Source organism: Stomoxys calcitrans, chromosome 2 (genome assembly GCF_963082655.1).
Source record: "Stomoxys calcitrans chromosome 2, idStoCalc2.1, whole genome shotgun sequence".
NCBI lineage: Eukaryota > Metazoa > Arthropoda > Insecta > Diptera > Muscidae > Stomoxys > Stomoxys calcitrans.
Genome location: NC_081553.1, coordinates 11846384 through 11868602, shown reverse-complemented (window position 1 = coordinate 11868602; position 22219 = coordinate 11846384). Strand labels below are relative to the sequence as shown.

The 22219-nt window shown below is 38.5% G+C and overlaps 1 protein-coding gene across 1 annotated transcript in view; it reads right to left on the bottom strand.

Moving 5' to 3' along the window:
• LOC106080611 (M-phase inducer phosphatase) overlaps window positions 1-22219 on the bottom strand; it is a 549197-nt gene that overhangs the window by 450742 nt on the left and 76236 nt on the right. The gene's annotated exons all lie outside the window — the stretch shown is intronic.

The following is a 22219-nucleotide window of genomic DNA, read 5'->3' as shown; positions in this document are numbered from 1 at the left end:
CTATGTTGTCACTTTGAACCAAATTGGGAAATCAGATAAAGGTACAAAACAAAAATTCGCTAAAACCATTCCCTGGGTGCTTATCTGTCCCATATGAATTTTCATAAAAAGTGTGCGAAGATTTGTCTGAGAAAACTACGAAAATCGCACTGATATATCTCTATGACCAAGATGAAGATCCCATTCACCATACCCATAAATTATATCGCAAACATAATTATTTCAACATATGACATGATCATCGACCTCTTGTGCACACATTGTTTAAACATGCCTTATTATCCTTAAAAAAAGGATGATAAGAACAAAATCGACCTAACTACATTAACATGCATGATAATAGAACGCGCCATAATTTTTTTGTTTTTTGTGCATAATGGGTCTGTTTGAAATAGGCCAACTCCTCCACCAATGTTTCAGAATTATGCACGCACGCCAATGCTTTGCATATTTGCCATACCATTCAGGAGCAAAGAGCGGCAGCACTTGAAGCGTAAAATTTGACAAAAAAAAAGTAGGGAACAAAAGGAAAAACTATGGCGGGAAGTGACACCAACGCTACCGCCACATACATATGGGAGACATGTGAGCCCAAAAAAAAAAACAGAGGAAAAAGTCTTGGAAAACCTACCACAACAATGATCAATGTGAAGCAAATGAGTGGCAAGACAAACATTTCAAAAATCACCCTACCAACTAAAATGCTAACTGTTTGTGTCTGTCAGTGCTTGCAAAAAGCGTAAACTTATTACGTCCACCACACTTTCATGCCAACGCACAATAATGTCCCGGGGTTTTAAACTAATTGTCGCTGTTTTAGAAAGTTGAGGGTTCACCAAGCACTACAATGTTTGTTGTCTTTGATGCAAGGGATAAAACAGAAGGGTTCCTCCCTTAGGGACAGCACTACAGGCTGGACAATCTTTTCGAGTAGGAGAGTTCGCCTGCTGCTTAGATAGCACACAGTGCCAAAGTAGTTGTTTTGAAGTACTATCGCATGGGTTTGGGATGAACAAATCCGGTTTTATTCCCTTCTATTTTTAACTCTGTTTTTCAAGTTGGTAATCTCAGTAGCATGTGATTCTTATAACTACTTTACAAAAAAAATTTTCTTTCGCAAATGGAAGTAATTGCAGGAAAATATTTCATAATCTGCACCATACGGAGCACATGTTTGAAAAATTACCAAAGGTTATTTAAAAAAGTAAAAAAAATATATCAATAAAAAAAATGTTTTTTATATTTTTGTTTTAAATATTTGAAAAAAAAATTTACAAAATTTTTGAAAAAAAAATTAAAAAATTTTTGAAAAAATATATATAAAAAAATTTTTTGATATGTTTTGTTTCCTAAGGCACTATATTTTTACAAAAAAAAAAAAATATTCTTAACATTTTATGACCATTAAGGGAAGATAAGTGGATTCAAATGACTTTGACATAAGCTTATTGCCACAAATTACTTTTTCTCAATATAGAAACTTCCAAAAACATTAAAAAATGGTTTCTATAAATCAGTACCCTAAGAATTTTGAGAAAATTTTTTGTTTGACAATTTGGCAAGCCAATTGGCCCAAAAACATGACCTTAAATGATGAAAACTATTATTGTAACTTTACTATGGACTTTATTGGCATGGGGCGGATTAATATATGCACCCTCTTTTCAAGCTAACCTTAGGTTCAAGATGTTAAATAGGGAGATCGGTTTATTTGGGAGCTATATCAGGTTATCGACCGATTCGGACCATGCCTGGCGCAGTTGTTGGAAGTCATAACAGAAATCAAAATTTCAGCCAAATCGGAAAAAAATTGCGACTTGTAAGTCTCCAGTAGTCAAATCGGGAGATCGGTTTATATGGGACCTATATCAGCCTCAAAACCCCTTAAGATAGGTTTATTTGACGACCATGACAATATGGGACTCAAATGAAAGGTATTCGGGAGTAGATTACGAATATGGTCAGGAAGTAGGAATAGTTTTTATAATTACTTGATAACGGAAGGGGCGGATCCTCCACCGTTACCTCAAAAACACCACCCAAAATTTATAAGTGGACCTATAAGGACAATATGGGTATCAAATGAAAAGTATGCGGGAGTAGATAACGTATATGGCATGCAAATTCATGTGGAAGTATAGGGGTCACCCCAACACCCAAAAAAGGCCTAAAATGGGCACATTAGCCAATCCTGGATATATCGGACTGTGTTAGTTTGTTCCGTATAGACTGAAAAACTGCAGAACCGATGATGAAAGGTTTTAGAGAGTAAAATACGAAAAGGTTATTAAAATTTGGGTCTAAGTACGCATCGGGCCGCCCCAACCCCAAAACTCCCCCAAACAGACATATTGGACGTTAATTTCAATATGGGGCTCAGATGAAAGGTATTCGGGAGTAGATTTCAAATATGGCATACAAAATCAGATCGAAGTATAGGGCGTCACGCCATCCCTCAAAAACGCCATTAAACCAATTGGCTGAACTGATTTTCTTAAAATTTCCATAGATAGTGTACGTTGGTCTGGAAGAAAATATAGGCTACATAATTTTTAGATATCGGGTGTAGGCGGATCCTCCCCCTTACCACAACAACGCCACCCATATCCGAAAGTGGTCCGATGGGCACAGTAAGGGCATCAAATAAAAGGTATTGGATGCCAGAAAACGAATATGGCATTAAAAGTTGGGTCCAAGTACCCAGCGCCAAGTTTAAACTCAATGATAAGGGACCTTTTTTTATAGCCGAGTCCGGGAAAATTTTTTAAATGATTATGTATGGCATGAAGACCACCGTAGCGCAGAGGTTAGCATGTCCGCCTATGACGCTGATCGCCTGGTCCTGGCGAGACCATCAGAAAAAATTTTCAGCGGTGGTTTTCCCCTCTTAATGCTGGCAACATTTGTAAGGTACTATGCCATGTAAAACTTCTCTCCAAAGAGGTGTTACACTGCGGCACGCCGTTCGGACTCGGCTATAAAAAGGAGGCCCCTCAACATTGAGCTTAAACTCGAATCGGGCTGCTCTCATTGATATGTGAGAAGTTTGCCCCTGTTCCTTAGTGGAATGTTCATGGGCAAAATTTGCATTGGCATTTGGATTGTACCTCGCAAATGTAGCCAACATTAAGAGGAGTCAAACACCGCTTTGTCCGATGTTCTCGACAAGATTCAAACGCACTCAGCGTCATAGGCTACAATGGCACGAATTCGATATCCGTATTCAGGGCAAAGTGTCCCCACCCTAACAAGATATTAAAGAGTTAAAGAATGCTTAGCGGAACGGGCTCACTGTTTCAAATTTCAACAACATCGGAGAGTAAATGCGCCTTTTATGGTCTTTAAATGCAAAAGCTGAAGATCGGTCTCTATGGCAGCCATATCTTAATATAGCCCGATCTGGACCATATTCGAGACAAATTTCAGCGAAGTTGTGAAATAAATGCGCCTGTGATAGGCCCAAGACTCAAATCGCCAGATCGGTCTATGTGGCAGCTTTATCCAAAATATATTTCGATCTGGACCATTTTTGTTTCAGTTATCGGCGGGCCTAATTAAACAACGCCAAATTTCCAACGAAATCGGGTAGAAAATGCGCCTGTTATAGGCTTAAGACCCTAACGCCAGATCGGTCTATATGCCGGCTATATCCAAATATGGTCCGATGTGGCCCATTCAAGAACTTAACCTGGGTATAAAAGAAATACGAGTCTGTGCAAAATGTCAACCCAATATTTCAATGTTTAAGGACTGCAGCGTGATTACATTTGACGGAGAGATACAAGGGCATCGTTAAATCGTCTTAGAATTTTACGACGATCCGAAATATATATACTTTGTAGGATCAGAAATGGATATTTCGATGTGTTGCAAATGGATTGACTAAGTGAATATACCCTCTGTCCTGTGGTGGTGGGTTTAGTAAATCGAAATAGAATTGCGCCCTCGGTTGGTTTGACTTAACAAGTCAAATTTAATAATCGAAGAAAGCCTCCTTAAAATCAGAGTCGCAGTTTAATTAAAAATTATTAACTCGAATTAATGAATACCTTGAAATGTTATTGTACAGCATTAATTGTTGCCCAAAAGAATAAAGAACACCGTGTTAAATTAAAATTAATTGCAAGAGACATAGCAAAAATCATAAAATTGGTGTGAAGTTTGTTAATGCTGGTAGGTGCATAAATACTCGCATATTCTAGTAAGTCAGTCTTATTACGAAGCCATTCAAAATTTCTTTTCAAAATTCTTGTTATTAACAGACAAGATCTCTTTAAGTCTTTAAAAACATTTCTTCCCAAAAATGGGGGAGTCCTAAAAAGACGTGTACCTCTATTAAGCGAGGACTTCAAACAGTGTGTCTAAAAATGTTATGCAGGTTCCCAAATTAAAACCAGCAGTTAAAGGAAATCAACCAAATCAATGGGGTGGGACGGCAAAGAAAACCAAAGAAGTAGCCGTTGCAAAGTCACCCTCATTTAGAGGCTTATTTTCCCAAAGGAAAAATATTTTTCAAGATTTCGAGAAAAATCAGTGATACGTAATTAACGATTTTTTGGGAGTTTGTGTGTGTGTGTGTTTTTTAAATCACGTTTAATTACAAGTTATGTTAACAGTTTTCCAATTATATTCGCCCTCAAGAACGACACAAAGGGAAATAGGAAGCAACAGTAAACACCTCTCGCTGCTGTTCAATATTAGTACCACTTCATAATGACATTGTTGCTTACTTTATTGCTATTCAAAAATATTTTCCGCTAGATTGAGAATGTCACTTTAATTAGAAGTAGAAAAAAAGAAGGAAGAGATTTTTCAATCACAAACTATATACACAAATTTATAATAACTTAGTGTCAATTATGTGTAAAAGTTTCCATGCTAAAAAACAACAATATTAAAAAAAAAAAATAAATAAAGTAAAATAAAATAATACAAAATTAAATCAAAAAAAAAAATAAATAAATAAATGAATAATAATAAAAAAAAATAAGTACAAGTCATTGTCCAATTGTGTAAAAAAAATATTGGTCCTTTAATTAAAGATCTAAAAATAAACCGATCTGAACCATATACGACACGGATGTCGAAAAGCCTAACATAAGTCAGTGTGTCAAATTTCAGTGAAATCGGATTATAAATACGCCTTTTATGGGGCCAGGACTTAAAATCGAGATATCGGTCTATATGGCAGCTATATCTTAATCTGGACCGATTTGGGCCAAGTTGCAGAAAAATGTTGAATTGCCTAACACAACTCACTGTCCCAAATTTTGGCGAAATCGGACATTAAAAGCGCCTTTTATGGCCCAAAACCTTAAACCGAGAGATCGGTCTATATGGCAGCTATATCCAAATTTGGACCGATTTTAACCAAATTGAAGAGAAATGTCGAAGGGCCCAACACAACTCACTGTCCCAAATTTCGGCGATATCGGACAATAAATGTGCCTTTTATGGCCCTAAAACCTCAAATCGAGAGCTCGGCCCATATGGCAGGTATATCCAATTCTGGACCGATCGGGGCCAAATTGAAAAAGGATGTCGAAGGGGCCTAACATAACACACTGTACAAAATGTCAGCAAAATCGGATAATAAATGTGGCTTTATGGGCCTAAGATCCTAAATCGGCGGATCGATCTATATGGGGGCTATATCAAGATATAGTCCAATATAGCCCATCTTCGAACTTAACCTGCTTTTGGACAAAAAAAGAATCTGTGCAAAATTTCAGCTCAATACTTCTATTTTTAAAGACTGTAGCGTGATTTCGACAGACGGACGGGAATGGCTAGATCGTGTTAAATTTTTACGCTGATCAAGAATATATATACTTTATAGACTCGGAAATGGATATTTCGATGTGTTGTTTTCTATGGCAGCTATATGGGGTTATGGACCGATTTGAATCATATTAAGCGCAGTTATTGGAAGTCACAACAAAATTGTGATAACGGAAGGGGGCGAACCCTCCACCGTTACCCCAAAAACACCACCCAAAATCAAAAATGGACCGATCGGGACAATATGGGATTCAAATGAAAGGTGTTCAATAGTAGAGTACGAACTTCATAAAAAGTTGGGTCCAAGCGCCTGGGGGCCGCCGCAGCCCCAAAATAGGTTAAGGGGTTAACGATCATGACAATATGGGACTCAAATGAAAGGTATTCGGGAGTAGATTACGAATATGGTAAGGAAGTAGGAATAGGCTTTATAATTTGTTGAAAACGAAAGGGGGCGAACCCTCCACCTTACCCCAAAAACACCACCCAAAATCAAAAGTGGACCGATAAGGACAATATGGGTATCAAACGAAAAGTATGGGGGAGCAGATAACGAATTTGCCAAACAAATTCATTTCGAAGTATAGGGTGTCACCCCATCCCCATAAAAACGCCCAGATTGGGCGCCTTAGCCAATCACAAAAATATGGGACTCGGTTTGTTTGTTCCGTATAGACTGAAAATGGTAGAACCGATTTTCTCGAAATTTTCGCATATTGTGTAGGTTGATCTGGAAAGAAACATAGGTTATATAATTTTTCGGTATCGGAAGGGGGAAGGACCCTCCCCCTTATGCCAAAAAACAACCCAAAGTCAAAAGTGGACCGATCGGGACAATATAGGTATTAAATGAAAGGAATTGGAGAGTAAAATACGAATATGGTATCAAAACTGAAGTCTAAGTGCCCATCGGGCCGCCTCAACCCCGAAACTTACCCGAATAGACATATTAGACGTTCATTTCAATATGGGGCTCAAATGAAAGGTATTCGGGAATAGATTTCGAATTTGGCATACAAAATTAAATCGAAGTAAAGGGGGTCATGCCACCCCTCAAAAACGCCATTAGACCCATTCTGGCTATATGACACTTAGCTGAAACGATTTTCTTAACATTTTCATAGATTGTGTACGTTTGTCTAGAGGGAAACATAGGCAATATAATTTTTAGATATCGGGTGGAGGCGGACCTTTCCCTTTACCGCAAAAACGCCACCGGTATGCGAAAGTGGTATCAAATGAAAGGTATTGGAGACCGGAACACGAATATGGTATTAAAATTTGGGTTCAAGTACTCTGCGGGCCGCCCCGCTGCACTATATTCAGTGCAAAGTGCCGGTGGCCGCCCCAGCCCCAAAACACCCTCCAAACGGTTCATATTTACCGGCCATGGCAATGTGGGGCTCAAATTAAAAGGATTTGGAAGTGCTATGGAATTTGATATCCATATTTGAGTCGAAATATCTGAGGTGCCATCTCTTCCCTAATGGCAACATTACCCTAAGGAAGAACATTTCCACCAGGAACCGAGAAGGGGCAAATTCTCACACATCAATGAGTGCTTTCCGATTCAATGATAACGGACCTTGTTATATAGCCGAGTCCGAACGGCGTCCCGCAGTGCGACACTTCTTTGGGGAAAATTTTTTAATTGACCATGCATGGCATTGTACTTCGCAAATATCGCCAACATTAAGAGGGGATAAACACCGCTTTGTTCGATGTTCGCGCCAGGATTCGAATACGTTCAGCGTCATAGGCTACAATGGCACGAATTTGTTATCCGCATTCAGGGCGAAGTGTCCCCACCCTAGAAAGATATAAGAGATTTAAAGAAGGCACAGCGGAGCGGGCCCGGTTCGGCTAGTATAAAATAAAATAAAAACTAAATAAAATAAAGCAAAATAAAATAGAACAAAATAAATTAAAAATCACGAATTTTAAAAAATTAAATAAAACCAAATTACATCCAAATAAAAAATATTATAAAATAATATACTTTTGATAGTTTCCTCACTATGATTTGGTTGTTGCAATTATTTTCCGCTACAATGTTTATTGCTAATGTCTCATTGTAAAATATTTTATATATTTAAAAGAAGAAAAAGAATGATTTAAACAATTTTCGCGATTTTTTTTATCGCATTCAAAAGCACCCATTTTAGAAACTTTATATTCAATAACCATGCAAATTATGAAATGAGCACATTGCGCACCCCCATCGCATATGCTAAATCAATTGAAATCTTTCCACAACCGAGTCATCATTTATTGGACTAATTAATATGTTGAGCATTAAATCTCAATAAATGTCCATAATGTGTGCCACAAAACAATCTAATCGCGAGATGTGGCACTAAACGAGCCAATCGAGAGTAGATGATCCAATTAGTTTCAGAGTTCTTTTTTTGTCGTATTTTGCAAGCGCCTTCAACTCACTCATGAGCATTTTAAGATAATAAAATGGGGTTAATTGTTGTGAAGATTAGATTAAATGGACTAAGTCGAAAATGTGAAAACGGAAAAATTTGAACCCGGAATGAGTGAGGTTGAAACACTTACAGACGGTCCGTCTGTCCGTCCGTCCGTCTGTCTGTCGAAAGCACGCTAACTTTTGAAGGAGTAGGGCTAACCGCTTGAAATATTGCACAAACACTTCTTATTAGTGTAGGTCGGTTGGGATTGTAAATTGGCCATATCGGTACATGTTTTGATATAGCTTCCATATAAACCGGGTCTTGGGTCTTGACTTCTTGAGTCTCTAGCGGGAGCAATTCTGGTCCGATTTAACTAAAATTTTGCACGTGGCGTTGTCATATCACTTCCAACAACTGTGATAAGTGTGGTTAAAATCGGTTCATAACCTCATATAGCTGTCATATAAACCGATCTTGGGTTTTGACTTTTTGCACCTCTAGAGGGCGCAATTCTTATCCGATTTGAATGAAATTTCGCACGAAGTAGTTCGTTATGATATCCAACAACTATGCCAAGTATGGTTCAAATCGGTTTATAACCTGATATAGCTTTCATATAAACATATCTAGGGACTTGACTTCTTGAGCTTCTAGAAGGCGCAATTCCTATCCGATTTGGCTGAAATTTTGCATGACTTATTTTATTCTTACTTTCAACAACTGTTTCAAAAAAGGTTCAAATCGGTTCAAAGCCTGATATAGCTGCCATATGAACCGATCTGGGATTTTGACTTCTTGAGCCTCTGGAGGTCGCAATTATTATCCGATTTGCCTCTCATGACCATCAACATACGTGTTTATTATGGTCGGAATCGGTCTATAGCCTGATACAGCTCCCATATAAATCGATCTCTCTTTTTTACTTCTTGAGCCCCCAAAGGGCCCAATTCTTATTCGAATTGGCTAAGATTTTACACAGGTCTCCAACATATAATTTAATTGTGGTCCAAACCGGATCATATCTTAATATCGCTCTAATGGCAGAGCAAATATTTTCTTATATCCTTTTTTGCCTAAGAAGAGATGCCGGGAAAAGAGCTCGACAAATGCGATCCATGGTGAAGGGTATATAAGATTTGGCCCGGCCGAACTTAGCACGCTTTTACTTGTTAATATTCGATAACCATATTTATACTCTACTCTCGAATCCTTTTATTGGAGTCCCATATTGTCCCGATCACTTTTCACTTTTGAATTTGGGCGGTACTTTTGGAGTGGCGCCCTAGGTGTTTGGATCCAACTTTTGACATCATATTCGTATTCTGCTCCCAAATACCTTTCATTTGAGCCCCATATTGTCCGGAACGGTTCACTTTGACTTTCGGGTGTGCTTTAAGCAATTTTTTGACTTGGGGCGGCTCCCTATGTACTTGAACCCAATTTTTAATATCACATTAATAGCACATCACTCGACTCACGAAAACCTTTCATTTTAGTCGAATATTGTCCCTATCGGTTCACTGATCTTGGGCGCTACATTTGGGGCGGTTTTGGGCCTTGGAGCGGAATCCCAGATACTTGGACCAAGCTTTTTACATTTAATTCCCACATGTGTTTTGGGTGTGGAGCGGCGCCCTAGATACTTGGATCATATTTTGCTAATCCCATTTTGTGCTGATCGGTGCACTTTTGATTTTCGGCTGTATCATTGGTGTGGTTATGGTGCGCAGAGGTTAGCATGTCCGCATATGACGCCGAAAGCCTGGGTTCAAACCACAGCCTGAACATCACGAAACTTTTCAGTGGTGGTTATCCCTTTACTAACACTGAACCCATTGAAGAAGCATCCCCTTAATGGAATGTTCATGGGAAATTTAGTAGTAACACTATTGGCGTAGTTTTGCGTTTGGGACGTCTCCCTAGGTTCTTTGACCCAATTTTCAATATAATATTCATATTCTACTCCCGAATACCTTTCATTTGAGTTCAATAATGTCCCGATCGGTTCATTTTTGATTTTAGGCACTACTTTTGAGGCGGTTTTGGGCTTGGGGCGGCCCCCTACATAGTTGGTTCCGATTTTTAATGTCATATTCGTGTTCTACTCCCGAATACCTTTCATTTGAGTCCGATCGGTCACTTTTATTTTTGATGGTATTTTTGGGGTAAGGGGGAGGGTCCACCTCCCCTCTCGATATCAAAAAATTATGTAGCCTATTGTTCCTTCCGGACAACTTCCCACAATCTGTGAAAATGAATCAAGAACAAATTTAAACACAAATTTAAACTTATATGTATTGATGATAGACTAAATTTTGGATGGGTTGCGTAGGGGGCCGCCCCACCCCCAAAACCCTCCAAATGAATATATACACAAATCACTTTTTATACATATTTAGATCAATCGGGACTCAAAAAAAATTTGGAATACAAAGTGAATCTTATACTCAATTATAGGGTCAACTGATTGGAGGGCCGCTCCACCTCAAAATCGGTCATACAACTACAATATGAGGCTCAACAAAACGTATTTGGGAATAAACGAAATTAATACAAAATTTCGGGACCAAATCTCTATCGGGATCATAACAGACATATTTCCCGACCATCCCAATATGAGACTCACAAGATACTGGTTGACTTTGATATATAATCCCGACATATATAAAAGTCAACCCTTGTGTTGCCATCTGCCAATTGACATCTGTATCGTAAAGCTTGACATTTTTGAGGTTATACGTTTTTGACCGTTTTGACATACGAGCGCAATTTGAGTTGTTTACAGTAACTTAAAAGATTGATCTCGCCCAAAAAATGGAATAAAATCGTGAACATTTTCGTGTGATTATTTTTTACACCTACGACTTGGATTAACTCAACAACAGTGCATCGATGAACTAAGTTCAATTTTTGGAGATAAAGCTCCATCAAGGACCAATGTCTATCGATGGTATGGTGAGTTCAACCGAGGTCGTAGTTCAATCCAAAACGAATTTCGTGAAGGTCATCCAGTTGTTGTTACAAAAACAATTGATGCTGTGCGCAAGATCGTCAAGTGACCTTTCGGGAGATTGGGATAACCTTAGGCATTAATGGGTCCAGCATACATTCAATATTGCATGAACATTTGACCGTCAAAAAAATTTCGTGTCGATTGGTCGAAAGAAGTGCCCCAAAAATACGATCGCGGTGCTTCAAAAGACGTCTATCACATTGTGACAGGTGATGAATCGTGGATTTACGCCAACGAGCCCGAAAGTAAACAGCAGTCCCCTGTGGGGGTGTTTCAAGATGAGCCACATCCAACAAAAGTTGCTCGCGCACGAAGCACTTCCAAGAAAATGATCGCCAGTTTTATTGCAAAAACTGGACATGTAGCAATCATACCACTAGTACAACGCAGAACTGTCAATTCTGAGTGTTACACAACCATTTGTTTGCCAGTTGTCTTTCAAGAAATCAGGAAAATCAACCGCCGCAGACGGATCACTCTTCACCACGACAATACGACCTCTCACACATCGGCTCAAATAACTGCATTTTTGAGCACTTAAAACATCGATCTGAAGAGCCATCCGCCGTATAGTCCTAACTTGGCTCCGAATGACTTCTTTTTATTCTCGAACGTACAAAATAAAATGAGAGGTTAACGTTTTTCGACAACTGAAGAAGCGGTTGATGCGTTCAGAATGCATGTTTTGGAGATACCTCAATCGGAGTGGCAAAAGCGCTTCAAAAATTGGTTGAAACGCATGCAAAAGTGTTTAGATCTTAATGGGGAATACATTGAAAAACAATACGGCGATTTTCAATGGTTAATATTTGTGTTTGTTCTCAAATCCCGAAATATAAAAGGCAACCCTCGTACTATGCAATTGACGTTATGGGTTAAAGATATCATAACGGCCTATCGGCATACACTGGAGACTTATCTTAACACTTCAGTATGAATTAAGAAAATGTGACTTAGCCAAAAACCCATCGTTACAGGGGTTTCATTTTCTATGGCGCCATATGTTGCGTTTATGAAAACCCCACAGTACATCATATGAAATAATGAGGACAAACCACTCGAATGAAAAAAAACAAAGAGTCAGTCATGTCAAGTGTAAAAAACAAAAATCACAAACAAAAACAGCTTAGAAATTAGCAAGAAATTAAAGTGTGAACTAATAAAAGTCTGTGGACTCCCATGGTGTGGGCTGTTGCCAAGATGTAGCCAATGAGCACAAAAAGAGTTCTCTCTCTCATATGGTTCACATCCGATATGCTGGCACCCTTGAAATGCATGAAGTTGGTGTCGTCTTCTAGTCTAAGATGCAATTGACAGCGGGAAATTTTTATGTTAGATTTTATTACCACCCTCCGTGAAGGAGGTTGTAAACTGCCATGTTACATTTTTCTTTGTTGTGGAAAAAGGATATGAATTTCATTTTTCTTTTTTTGTTGTTATTAGCGGACATTTAAGGAAAACACATTTGATTTATATGATATGTATTATTAATATTTTGTAGAGAATTTCTAAACACGTGTTGTATGACAAGAAAGCCTAGCTTTAGAGGCAACTAAAGGGTAATTATTTTTTAATATTAATATTTCCCCACAAAAAATAGTCTAAAGGCGTTAAATCGCACGATATAGGCGGTTAATTGACCCGTCTCGAATGTGAAATAAAATGTTCAGCGAATTCGCTTCTTAACAAGTCCATTGGTACGCGTGCTGTGTGGCATGTGCCATTGTTGAAACCACATGTCATGCAGGTCAAGCTCTTGCATTTTGGGCCAAAAAATATGATGGATATCATCGCACGATAGCGCTCACCATTAACAGTCATGTTAAGATTCACATTATCTTTGAAGAAGTATGGTCCAATGCTACCACCAGCATATAAACCGCACCAAACTGTGACTTCTTGTAGATGCATTGGTAGCTCTTGCAATGCTTCTGCCCGATCTTCAATCCAAAAAAGACAATTCTGCTTATTTAAGCACCCATTGAGCCAAAAATTAGCTTCGTCGCTCACTGGAATAAGCGCGCAATGAACTTTCTTAACAGACCGCACATTTTGATAATAAAATTCAATAATTTCCAAGCGTTTTTGATTTGTAAGACGATTCATGGTTAAATTATAGACCAAACTGAAGATTTGATAGTGAAACAAAACACAAAACTTGCGTGGGCTGTTTAAAACAGTGTTGCCAAAAAGATAATAGCTTAAAAGCCACCCTTTACTAAGTCAAAATCAATAGAAACTTTACAAAATAAACTGTGATAATATAAAACAAGTAAGAGCGTGCTAAGTTTGACCGGGCCGGACCCCACCATGGATTGCATTTGTTGAATTCTATGCGCGGTATCTCTTTTTAGGCAAACAGAGAATATTGAATAAAAACTGTCATGCTATTGAAGTTATAACAAGTTAAAGTCCGGACCATAAATGAATGTTGAACATTGTAGAAGTCATTGTATTATATTTCAGTTCGTTCGGATAAGAATTGAGCCTTGTAGCGGCTCAAGAAGCAAAATCGGGAGATCGGTTTATGTGGGAGCTGTATCAAGCTATTGATCGATTCAGACCATATAAAACACGTATGTTGAAGGTCATGAGAGAAGCCGTTGTACAAAATTTGTGCCAAATCGGATAAGAATTATGCCCTCTAGAGGCTCAAGATGTCAAGACCCAAGATCGGTTTATATGGCAGCTAAATCAGGTTATGGACCGATTTGAACCATTCTTAATACAGTTGTTGGAAGTCATAAAAAAAAAACACCTCATGCAAAATTTCAGCCAAATCGGATGAGAATTGCGCCCTCTAGAGGCTCAAGAAGTCAAGATCCCAGATCGGTTTATATGGCAGCTATACCAGATTGTGAACCGATTTTAACCATACTTAGCGCAATTGTTGGAGGTGAGAACAAAATACTTCGTGCAAAATTTCATTCAAATCAAATAAGAATTACGTCCTCTAGAGGCTCAAGAAATCAAGACCCAAGATCGGTTTTTATGACAGCTATATGAGGTTATGGACCGATTTGAACCATACTTAGCGCAGTTGTTGGAAGTGAGAACAAAAAACTTCGTGCAAAATTTCAGTCAAATCGGATAAGAATTGCGCCCTCTAGAGGCTCATTTTACCGATTTTAACCATGCTTGGCACAGTTATTGAATATCATAACAAAATACGCCGTGTAAAATTTCATTCCAATCAGATAAGAATTGCGCCCTCTAGAGGCTCAAGAAATCAAGACCAAAGATCGGTTGATATGGCAGCTATATCAAACCATGGACCGATATGGTCCATTTACAATCCCAACCGACCTACACTAATAAGAAGTATTTGTGCAAAATTTCAAGCGGCTAGCTTTACTCCTTCGAAAGTTTGCGTACTTTCGACAGAAAGACGGACGGACATGGCTAGATTGAAATAAAATGTCACGACGATCAAGAATGTATATACTTTATGGGGTCTCAGACGAATATTTCGAGTAGTTACAAACAGAATGACGAAATTTTTATACTCCGATCCTATGGTGGAGGGTATAATGATGTGCATCAATGTGAATTTTGATGGTTATGCTTTTTGGTTCCCATCTGGTAATCACTCAACAAGCCAGGCAAGGACCTACATATAAACAGGAAGTAATCCAAAAACAACATCAAGGCAAGAGTAACCCTGACCTAGGGCAATATAGTTTATATTAAGTCTTTCCAAGGATTCGCGCCACACCATCAAGGCAGAGAGCAAACCTTCCAAAAACTACCACTAACACCAGCAAAAATTAAAACAGGATCGCGAAACAGTAGAAATGAAGACGGCGATGACGACGTCATATGAACCCATAATTAAAGGAACAATTGAAGCAGAAATCAAAAATAGCGCTAAATGCGTTGCACAAGAATTCGAAAATTGGCACAGCTGTGCCAAAATTAACCTAAGGCCGCTGCTACACAAGACGTGACACAAATCAAGGCAACCAGAAGAGGAGGGTAGGCCAAAGGAAAGACGGCCGAAAAGATCACACTCGCAAGAGAAATAAAAACAATATGATAGGGTAGTGGTCTTTCATATTCGTTGCTCTCGCTCTTCCCTGGGCAAGTAAAAACAAAAAAAAAAATGCCAGGCACCAAATTAAAGTAGAAATTATATTGCACACACCGCAAAACTCAGACCGGGGACAAATGTCTCGAGCGAACGAGTCTTTGATACCTTTTTTCTATAGCACGAGACAAAGGCTCATACCCCCCAAGAGATATGCCAAGATACCCAAAACATCCTCAATTTGATTGCAAAAAAAAATGAGCACAGAGGAAAGAACCTTGGAAGAACAAATAACCAAGGAATCTCATAATACAAATGAGACCTTATCCAAGAAACAAATTACACATAAGACCAGAAAATCACATCGCAAAGGCCAACAAGGCACCTCAGTCGTACACAGCCAGCAGCAACACTTGCAGCTCCTTTAGGCTTGAATAATAAAAATGCAAATCTCACTTTAATAAGACAACACAGGCACATAAAATTCCGCATACATACACACACACACACACATAACCAACCATATCAAGATATCCTTGCAATAAGAAATCCACAACAGCATTGCAATTCAATGCGCATGCGCGCAATTTTAATTCCTTGCCGAGGTTTTGGCATGGCAATTCGTCATGTGTGCCTTGGGTTTTTGGCGCCAATAATACCATCAAGCAAGGCAGTCCATAGTAATTTTTTTTTTCATCAATGTTACCCAATTCTCCCTGCAAATGATCATGCAAATCACAGCGCATAACATCATCTTAACTCAGCTAGCTCACCCATCATCTCAGAAATATGAAAATTGAAGCAAAATTTCAACAACGAAAATGAAATGGTAAAGGGTCGAAGTGAGGATTACCATTTTGCTCTCTACCTTTTCCTTAAGACCTATTGGCAAATGCAATTTTCTTTGCCGATTTCTGTGAAATTCCACAATCAAAATACCAATAATTGCCAAAAGGGGAACAAAGCCAACAAAATCAATTTAAATGTATTCCCAATCACGGTGAGAAATCAATCAAACAAACACGTGAGATTATCTGAAACGGTTCGTAAGATGTTTTTTTTTTTTGTTTCTGTAGAGCAGTTTACTCCGTTTTGTGCATACCTTGCAGCCATTCAAATCGATTTGCCATTGGGATGGATATTGCAGAAAAATTGCGCATTGACGAATGCAAATTAAAAATTGTCGTCTGTTTATTTATTGTTTTGGGATTAGCATATCGTTAATATATTATTTTCTACAATTGAATAAATATTATTTTAAAGTATACAAAAGAAGTTTTACATATATCAGCTTTGCTACACTGAAAAAAAAAAGTTGGGCCAAAATTTAAGATTTTTCCTTATTCGTTTGGATTTTGGCAATGAAAACGAGCCAAAGAACAAAAACTTTAATGCTATCTTGAAATTAAATTTCCTATTTACCTACGGACATGACCATCCGCAAAATGCCTAATTTCAGCCAAATCGAAAAAGAATTGCGCGCTCAAGAAATCAAGATCGGATTATATGGCAGCTGTATCAGGTTATGGACCGATTTGAACCATACCTTGCGCAGTTGTTGGAAGTCATAACAAACCAATTCATGCAAAATTTCAGCCAAATCGCATAAGAACTGCGCCCTCTAGAGACCTAAAAAGTAAAGATCCCAGATTGGTTTATGTGGCAGCTATATCAGGTTATGTTCAGATTTAAACCATGCTAAGCACAGTTATTGGAAGTCACAACAGAGCACCTCGTGCAAAATTTCTTTCAAATCAAATAAGAATTGCGCCCTCCAGAGGCTCAAGAAATCAAGATCCCAGATCGGTTTATATGGCAGCTATATCAGGGTATGTTCAGATTTGAACCATACTTAGCACAGCTTTTGGAAGTAATACTAAAACACCACGTGCAAAATTTCAGCCAAATCGGATAATAATTGCACCCTCTAGAAGCTCAAGAAGTCAAGATCCTAGATTGGTTTATATGGCGGCTATATCAGGTTATGAACCGATTCGGACCATACTTCGCACAGTTATTGGAAGTGATACCAAAATACCACATACAAAATTACAGCCAAATCGGATAATAATTGCACCCTCTTTAAGCTCAAGAAGTCAAGGTCCCAGATCGGTTTATATGGCAGCAATACCAGGTTATGGACCGATTTGAACCATATTTGGCACGCTTATTGGAAGTCATAACAAAACATGTCACTCAAAATTTCAGCCAAATCATATAATAATTGCACCCTCCAAAGGCTCCAGAAATCAAGATCCCGGATAGGTTTATTTGGCAGCTATATCAGGTTATGTGCCGATTTGCACTATACTTAGCACAGTTATTAGAAGTCGTAAAATTTCAGTCAAATCGGATGAGAATTACGCTCTCCAGAGGCTCAAGAAGTCAAGATCCAAGATCGGTTTATATGGCAGCTGTATCAGGTTATGAACTGATTTGAACCATACTTAGCACAGTTGTTGGAAGTGATACTAAAACTACCAAGAGAATTTTTCCTTTTTACGGTTTGGAAGTAGTTGTCTCGAAAAAAGATCTTTAGGCTGGGAGCATCTTGCCCTTCCCGGGACCCTCTTTATACACGGATGGGTCCAAATTGGAAGGCGCACGGGATCGTCATTGAGTTCCTTGGAATCAGGGAATCTTACAGTCTTCTGGACGGGTGCACTGGAGATGTCCAACGATATACGTGGACAGTCAGGCGGGGATAGAAGATGGGATGTAAGGCTCTGAAGGATGTCAGGCTCTGCTGGGACCGGGCCATCAACATTTTGCGAGATACGAAGCGGCCGACGAGGTGGCCTGGATTGGATCGCTGATTGCCGCAGATCGTGCTACGAAATCAGTAAACCCTCCACTGTAAAAGCTTCCGGATAGGGTCCTACTATGACTGTGTCATTTCTTAAAAAAATGATTATTTTAAAAAAATTACCAAAGGGGTGCTTAGGTTTTGATCGATACTATATATTTTTGATCGATACTATATATTTTTGATCGTCATGACATTCTTAATCGATCTAGCTATCTATACAGGTCGTTGGGGATTGCACGTGGGCCATATCGGTTGAGATTTATTTATAGCTCCCACATAAATCGATCACCTATTTTCACTTCTTGAGTCCTAACGGCTACATTTTTCTTCCGATTTGACTGAAATTTGGCACAAGGGCTTTTGTTGCGACTTTTAACATCCATGACGACTAAGATTCGAATCGGTTGATAAGCCGCTATAGCTCACCGATTCCCCGAATCGGTTTACGAGCCGAACCGATTTTTCTTTCTTTCTTTCGAAGGAGTAAAGCTAGCTGCTTGAAATTTTGCATAAATACTTTTTAGTAGTGTAGGTCGGTTGGGATTGTAAATGGGCCAAATCGGTCCATGTCTTGATATAGCTCCCATATAAACCGATCTTGGGTCTTGACTTCTTGAGCCTCTAGAGGGCGCAATACTTATCCTATTGGAATAAAATTTTGCACGACGTGTTTTGTTTCGATATCCAACAACTGTGCATCGTATGGTTTAAATCGGTTCATAGCCTGATATAGCTGCCATATAATCCGATCTTGGGTCTTGACTTCTTAAGCCTCTAGAGGGCGCTATTCTCGTCCGATTTGACTGATATTTTGCATAGGTTTGGTTCAAATAAACCTCTTATATAACCCTCCAAGAACTACATACTGCCCAGTCTATCTACCTGAAAAAGGATATAATATTGATAAATTAAAAATAATTTTTAACCAAATTAAAAATAAATGTTGCACTTATTTAAAATAAAATAAAAAAAAATCAGGATTTAGTTGAGAGTCCAAGTTGGACTCATACATTAAATTCAATAGGCATAGCTTTATTTGGCCGATAATCATCTCTGACAGATCGAGAGAAATCACACGGTTCCCTCTTACTATCAATGTGAGTTCTAAAAAAAAAGAACAAAATCTAAACATGCGTAAATAGTCCCTTGACCAGCTTCACTAAACATGAAGAGACATAAATCATGATTTCATACCGCCATTATAAAAATGCGTACATCCGCCATTAATAGATGATAGGCAGGAAAACAACAAATTCCCAAAACTAGAGCAAAACTCAAACAAAATCTAACTATGCCAAAGAAGACGAGCAGCAAAATCCACACAACAGAAAAAATAAAAAACAGACAAAATAGATGTAACTTATGACGTGTCTGGTGAAAACGAAAATGCAGACATGTGCTGATCGTCACCATTATAAAATGCAAATGAACAAGCGTACCAATAAATTGTTGATGATCATAAATATTTCTAAATATTTACTTTTTTGTGGACCAAAATACGATGTAAACTATTTTTCTACTTCCGAGAAAGAGTGAATGAAATGTCGTTCACTCAAAGAAAAATGTTGGTAAATAGTTTGAGAAATGTTATTAAACTATTTAATTTTTTTCAATCTCTTAGATTAAAATTCATATAAATATCGAAAAATAAAAATTAGGAAAATAAAAATTCAATAAAACAAGAAATATAAAAAAATAAACCAAAAAAATCTTCTTATATGTAAAAATCAATTTGTGTTTGTTTGTAGGTTTGTTTGTGTGTTTCTTATAGACTCAGAAAGGGCTGAACTAATTTTCTTGAAGTTTCCACAGATGGTGCATAATGATCCCGTGGTGAACACAGGGTACTACATTTTTTGATATCTGAAGGGGGAGCGGACCTTCCCCCTTACCCTAGTTTTCAGAAACGCCAGATCTCGGGGATGGGCAGTGCAATTTAAGCGAAATTTTGTGTGCTCTGTTATGGTAACCTACAAACAAAAATTTGGTATCCAAATTTCGGATGGGGTACCAAGGGGGGCCGCCCCACCCCCAAAACCTACCAAATATATATATAGTCCAACACGACCATATGGGACTCAAATAAAAGGTATTTAAAAGTAGAAAACTTATCTGATATCCAATTGTCGTACCAAGTGTTTGGGGTTGGGTTGGTCATCCCCCGAAACCCCCCTAAATTGGACATATTTACCGACAATGGCAATATGGGTCTCAAAAAAATGGTATTTGAGAGTGGATTACGAATTTGATATCCAAATGTAGGACCAAGTTTCTGGAGAAAAACACAACTTCCCCAAAATACCCACCAAAGGGACAAATTTACGATCATAGCAATATGGGTCTCAAATGAAAAGTCTTTGGGAGTAAAGCACGAATCTGATATCAATAATCGGGAAAAAGTGTTTATGGGCCAACCCAAGCCCATAACACCACCCAATATGGGGCTCAAACAAGAGGTATTTTAGAGTAGAACAAGAATCTGATATATATTTTCAGGGCCAAGTCACTGAGTGGCCGCCCCATCCCTCAAAATAGCTCCCAACACGGTTAAGTTTGTCGAATATGAAAATATGGGGCTCAAATGGAAGGTAATTGGGAGTAGACTACGGATGTGATATCAACATTCGGGACCAACTGTCTAACCGACGTCCTTTGGGTCTTAAAGAGAGTGAAGCTCGATATTGATAGTATTTAGGGCCCATACCCCAAACCGGACATATGTGCCGACTTTTGCAATAAGGGGTTTAAATTAAAGGTATTTCAGATTAGCAAACGTATTTGATATCCAATTTTGTGGCCAATAGCAATATGCAAATAAATGATATTTGAGAGTAAAGTAAGATGCTGATATATTTTCAGGGCTAAGTGTTTGGGCGAACACCTCACTCCCCAAAACATTCCTTTATCGAACATATTTACCGACCATGTTAGAAGAACGCATACCCGATGATTGGAACCTCAGCATACTATGTCCCGTACACATGAAAGGAGACAAGGTGGAATGTGCCAACTACAGAGGAATAAGTCTCCTCCCCATAGCATACAAGATACTCTCGAGCGTACTGTGTGAAAGATTAAAACCAAAAGTCAATGAGATAATTGGGCCCTATCAATGCGACTTTAGACCTGGTAAATCCACCCTGGACCAGATATTCACACTGCGCCAAATCCTGGAAAAGACCAGAGAAGGATAAATCAACACCTACCATCTCTTTGTTGATTGCAAAGCCGCCTTCGATACTCCTTTACAATCATAGGTATTTCAAGCCATCCCTGCAAAATTAATAAGACTCTGCAGGATGACACTTGCTGATACGCGTTCCTCAGTATGAATAGGAAAGAATCTCTCTGAACCATTTAATACCAAACGAGGTTTCAGACAAGAAGACAGCCTATCGTGTGATCTCTTTAATATCCTGCTGGAGTAGATTATACGAGATGCAGATGTGAATAGATATGGCACACTAATCACAAGAGAACACATGCTACTCGCATATGCCGACGACATCGATATCATAGATGGGTTACCGAAAGTTGTAACTGCAGTCTTTGAAAGAATCGAAAGAGAGTCAGTGAAAATGGGTTTGGCAGTAAATGGAGATAAGACGAAATGGATGGATTCAACTCTCAAAAAGCCTTGCAAAAAATACAACGGCTGCGTTGGCTAGGTCATGTTGTCTGAATGGATGAAGAAGCTCCAGCAAAGAAGTTTTTTGAAGGCAAACACGCTGGTACACGCAAACCGGGAAAACTAAAAGCCCGATGGAAAGATCAAGTGGTGGGAGACACCTCGAAACTTGGTGTCAGAGATTTTAGAATGAGCGCAGAAGATCGAGGCGCTTGGAACGCTATTCTACGTTCGACTAGTGCAACAAATATTCTGTCATTGCCAATTAAAGTAAAGTTAAAAGACGATCAAGAATATATATACTTTATGGGGTCTCAGAGGAATATTTCGAGGAGTTACATACAGAATGACGAAATTAGTATACCCCATCCTATGGTGGAGGGTATAAAAAGCGATAAATACAATGAATAAAGGCCATTTTAAGTCGACTGTCAAAATGTCTATTTTTAACCTTGTTTCATAATAAAACTCAAAAATATTGAGTGCATAATTCAGTGCACGTAGAGCAGTTCGGTTATCGCTACCAGATCTGTTTCACCTGTTG